The following is a 5567-nucleotide window of genomic DNA, read 5'->3' as shown; positions in this document are numbered from 1 at the left end:
ATCTTAACAGCTGGGCCACTCATGTTTTAAGCATCTTATCCAGGGGTCTCCGAGATGGTGCCCACCAACATGTTTCTTGTCTCCTAGCAACCCCGCCCCGGAGTCGTGGGGGTCTGCCACCTACTTGCGAGTAGGCGGCAGGTGTGGGGCTACTCACGAGTAGGTGGCATGCACAGGGCTACTTGTGAGTAGGTGACTCAGAGGCAGAGCTGTGCTGCCCAGGGCGAGTAGCCCCGCGCCTGTCGCCTGTTCGCAAGTAGCCCCACGCCTGCCTCCTCCCCATTTCCTGGATGGGAAGGAAGTGGGGAGGAGACAGCAGCGGCAGCCGCCCTTTCAGGACACTGGTCTCCTGCGCAACGCCTGGTTTTACCCACCAATCAGCTGATCGGCAGATAGCCGAGAGCCCACTAGACTGCCCTTCCAGGCATTGAAATAGACCTGGGATGGGGAAGGAAGGAGGAGGCTGGGGAGCGGGCAAACTAGGCGTTTGCCTAGAGGGGAGGAGGGGAAGGCTGAATTCGGCGCCCCTGCTTTGCGGGAGCCCTAGGCATAGTTTGCCTAGCAGGGGAACCGGCCCTGCCTATCAAGTGTTTTTGAGAAAGTGGGCAGAGTCATGTAGGGCTTTTTGCCTGGCAAGCCTGCTTAGCCATCATCGATCTGATAAGCTTGAGGCCTTCCCCTGATAAGACCATCAGAAGAACCCTGCGGGATCAAACCAGTAATCCATCTAGTCCATCATCCCGTCTCTCACAGGCCAACCAGTTCCATTGGGGGGCCAACAACAGAGCATAGAGGCTAAGGCCCTCGCCCAATAGGACCATCAGAAGAGCCCTGCTGGATCAGACCAGTGGATCAGACCATCTAGTCCAGCCGGGGACGTCTCACAGGGACACTCTAGGACTTGTGCTACAAACTCTGTGGTACCATAAAGTTTTATGTGGTACCAGGGGAGGGACGGTGGCTAAGTGGTAGAGCATCTGCTTGGGAAGCAGAAGGTCCCAGGTTCAATCCCTGGCATCTCCAAAAAAAGGGTCCAGGCAAATAGGTGTGAAAAACCTCAGCTTGAGACCCTGGAGAGCCGCTGCCAGTCTGAGAAGACAATACTGACTTTGATGGACCAAGGGTCTGATTCAGTAGAAGGCAGCTTCATATGTTCATATGTTTATTCCTGTGGTACCATAGAGCTTTACTGTAAATCCTGGAGCGTTTCCTGTGTGACACTCTAGGAATCGCAGTAAAACTCTATGGTACCGTAGAGTTTTTAGAGCAAACCCTAGAGTGCCCCCATACAACCTCCACAGCGTGATGACATCACTTCTGGCTGATGGCATTGCACCCTGCATGCAAAGAGCATGCAATGAACAGGTCCCCCGCTGCTAGGCTTGCCAATCCCCAGGTCCCAGCGGTGGTTGTTCCGCTTTCCCAGGCTCCTTCCCACCCCCAGAGGAACATGTGCCTTTCCACCTCCGGAGGCTTCAGTCTTTGGTTGAAAGGCTTCCTCTTGGGATGGGGTGTCTGTGTTACTTTGAAGAAGTTGGCAGCAACTCATGAGTAAAGAGGCCAAGCCCTCACTTCAGAGTCGCCAGAAAATGGGGTGTGGGGGGGAGGGAAACGTCTGCTGAGCACTTCATTATTCCCTATGTGGAGATCGATTCTCATAGGGTATAATGGGGAATTGATCTGGAGGTTTTGGGGGCTCTGGGGGAGCTGTTTTTTGAGTTAGAGGCACCAAATTTTCAGTATTGTATCTAGTGCCTATCTCCAAAGTACCCCCCAAGTTTCAAAATGATTGGACCAGGGGGTCCAATTCTGTGAGGCCCAAAAGAAGGTGCCCCTATCCTTCATTATTTCCTATGGAAGGAAGACATTTAAAAAGGTGTGCTGTCCCTTTAAAATGTGATGGCCAGAACTCCCTTGGAGTTCAATGATGCTTGTCACACCCTTGTTCCTGGCTCCACCCCCAATGTCTCCTGGCTCCACCCCCAAAGTCCCCAGATATTTCTTGAATTGGACTTGGCAACCCTAGGACTGAAGAAAATGGGGTTAAAAATCCCCCCCCCCCCCAGTCATGAAGCAGCTCAGTGGGTTCCCCTAGGTCAGGAACACTTTCTCTGTTATCCTAACCTCCCTTGCCACATTGTCATGAGGATAACTTGGAGAATGACACACACACTGCCCTCTATTGCTTGCCAAAAGGCAGGGATAACAATGTGATTTGTAGGAGAGACGCTCGCTCGGTTCTTCAACACAAGCAAAGCATACAGATTCTCATAGGGTATAATGGGGAATTGATCTGGAGGTTTCGGGGGCTCTGGGGGAGCTGTTTTTTGAGGTAGAGGCACCAAATTTTCAGCATAGTATCCAGTGCCTCTCCCCAAAGTACCCCCCAAGTTTCAAAATGACTGGACCAGGGGGTCCAATTCTATGAGCCCCAAAAGAAGGTGATTTGTAGGATTGACGCTCGCTCGGTTCTTCAACGCACACAAAGCATACAGATTAGGATGCTCCAGTTGCCTTCGCTTGTCTTGCATCCACAATTTTGGCTTCCATTTGTGCTGGAGAAGCTGCCTCGCCCCCAGCCGGTCTGCTGTTCTTCTCCCCTGACCAAGCCAGCATTTATGTCCCAGCAGGTGGTTCTGGAAAAGCTCAAAGAGGAGGAAGAAGAAACGCCACCGGCTGTTGCAGAAGAGAGCTGGCCAGCAAGGTCCCAGGATTCAGAAGCCGAATCAAGGGCACCCTCGGAAGCAGAAGCCGAATCAAGGGCACCCGCAGAAGCAGCCGCACCGAAGGACGCTGGTAGGAGTCAAAGGGCCAGCACGGTACCCGGTGACTAGGGCAGGCAGAGTTTCTTTGTCAAAGGCAAGAGAAAGAAGAGCAGGGGAAGATAAGAAGGGTATGCACAGGCCTAATGGTGGGCAGGAGCTCACAGGAGCGGAGTCCCAGACGCTCTAAATCAGGGGTGGTCAAACTGTGGCTCTTTCACACAGATTGTGTGGCTCTCAAGGCCCCCACCACCCTGTTGGGCAGCTTGGAGAAGGCATTTGTCTCTTTAAATCACTTCTCCAAGCTTGAAAAATGCTTTTAAAGTTAAAAGTTGCTTCCTTTCCACCTTTCTCTCCCACATCTATTCGCCTTCCTTCCTGCCTGCCGGCCTGCTCTCAGACATCTGACATTCATGCCTTGCAGCTCTCAAACATCTGACTTTGTTCTATGTCACTCTTATGTTAAGCAAGTTTGGCCTCTCCTGGTCTAAATTTTATTATGCTCTTTCTTTCTTCCCCCACCCCTCGGTCAGGGCTCATGACACCCCCCCCCCCCAAAAAAAACCACCCTTGCTTCTGGGCTCAATTCTTCAAACCCCCTGTAAGAATTTTGCTGAACTCTACGATTTGACAAACTTTCTAATTCCCACCCACCCACCCCCCCAATGAAAAAAAGGGGGAAATAACCAAATCATATAAAGCAGACAGGTGGAAATCTTCCTCATGCCACTGTGGCCACAGAGGAGAAAATAATTTAAAAAGTGTGATGGGAGTAAGGTTTGGTTAGGACAGTTCTAATTCCAGAAGCATTTCAAGGTAGATGCTGAGCTAATATGATTTAGTACACCGTCCAGTGATGTCAGGGGTGTGTGGCATATGCAAATGTGTGGTGCTCATGAGCTCCGGCACCTCTTTTTCTACAAAACGACCCCTGGGTATGCATAACACAGCTGGTGAGCATCAGACACGAGACAGAAACATCCCTATTTAAAGAGTCTAGCCACAAAGTCTGTGCGGCAGAGAAAAGAGCACGTTATGCATATCTGAAACCCCTTTTGTGGAGAGTCAGTTTGGTGCAGTGGTTAAGTGTGTGGACTCTTATCTGGGAGAACCAGGTTTGATTCTCCCCTCCTCCACTTGCACCTGCTAGCATGGCCTTGGCTCAGCCATAGCTCTGGCAGAGGTTGTCCTTGAAAAGGCAGCTGCTGTGAGAGTCCTCACAGGGTGTCTGTTGTGGGGGAGGAAGAGAAAGGAGATTGTGAGCCGCTCTGAGACTCTTTGGAGTGGAGGGCGGGATATAAATCCAATATCTTCATCTACCTCACAGGGTGTCTGTTGTGGGGGAGGAAGGTAAAGGAGATTGTGAGCCGCTCTGAGACTCTTCGGAGTGGAGGGCGGGATATAAATCCAATATCTTCATCTACCTCACAGGGTGTCTGTTGTGGAGGAGGAAGGGAAAGTAGATTGTGAGCCGCTCTGAGACTCTTCGGAGTGGAGGGCGGGATATAAATCCAATATCATCTTCTAAGCTTCTGTGGACCACAGCTTGTCTTCTACAGCGACTGAATTGAGAAAGCTTAATGCGGCTAAGGGGAGAAGGGAACTTCTTGGGTCACGGTTGCTCTTTCTTTGCCCACAGCCTCAGAGGAAGCAGAAAGTGCCAGCGACGCTCCGACCACCGAGAGTGATGAAGTCGTGGTGGCAACATCTGGGGTGCAGGAGCCTCCAGAGCTGGTAAGTAGAAAGTCATACGAACCTCAGGAGAGACCTGCTGGATCAGCTCGATAGACCATCTGGTCCAGCATCCTGTCTCCCACAGTGGCCAACCAGTTCCTGTGGAGGACCAACGAGAAGACACGGAGGCTGGGATTTTCATAAGAACCTCAGAGGAACCCTGGTGCATCGAAGCAGCTACAAGCTTGGAAAGCTTCAAGAGAGGGGATTGGATAAATGCATGGAGCAGAGGTCCATCAGTGGCTCCTAGCCACAAGATATAGAGGGAACACTACATCTTGGGTAGTGATGCTCTGTATTCTTGGTGCTTGGGGGACCACAGTGGGAGGGCTTCTAATGTCCTGCACCCACTGGTGGACCTCCTGAAGGCATCTGGGTTTGGCCGTGTGACACAGAGTGTTGGGCTGGGTGGGCCATTGGCCTGATCCTACATGGCTTCTCTTATGTTCTCATGTCTGGGGCAGAGATGCTCTGTATTCTTGATGCTTGGGGGCCACAGTGGGAGGAGTTCTGGCCCTGCTGGTGGACCTCCTGATGGCACCTGGGTTTGGCCGCTGTGTGACACAGAGTGTTGGGCTGGGTGGGCCATTGGCCTGATCCTACATGGCTTCTCATATGTTCTCATGTCTGGGGCAGGGATCTGTATTCTTGATGCTGGGAGGCCACAGTGGGAGGATTTCTGGAGTTCTGACCCCGCTGGTGGACCTCCTGATGGCACCTGGGTTTTTTGGCCGCTGTGTGACAGAGAGTGTTCAGCTGGATAGTCCATTGGCCTGATCCAACGTGGCTTCTCTTGTGTTCTCAACCAAATTGCCCTTCCTCCCTAAAGCTTCAGCTGAGCCTCTTTTGAACAGGGGACTCTGTTTTCTACTCCTTAGCGGTTTTTAGACAGAATTCGCGTGGAGGTGGTTTCTCTGAGCCTACACCCAGACAGCGAGCCAGTTGCCAACAAGGGCATCCAGCAACTCTATGTGGAGTACCGCTTCCCTGGAGTGCCGCTGGAAGAAACAGAGACCCCCTTCTCGTTAAGGAAGCCTCTCGGAGGCCAGGAGATCTACTTCCACTTCAGCA

This window comes from Heteronotia binoei, chromosome 15 (genome assembly GCF_032191835.1).
Source record: "Heteronotia binoei isolate CCM8104 ecotype False Entrance Well chromosome 15, APGP_CSIRO_Hbin_v1, whole genome shotgun sequence".
Lineage (NCBI taxonomy): Eukaryota > Metazoa > Chordata > Lepidosauria > Squamata > Gekkonidae > Heteronotia > Heteronotia binoei.
The sequence above is the reverse complement of the archived record's forward strand: the minus strand, read 5'-3'. Positions refer to the sequence as shown.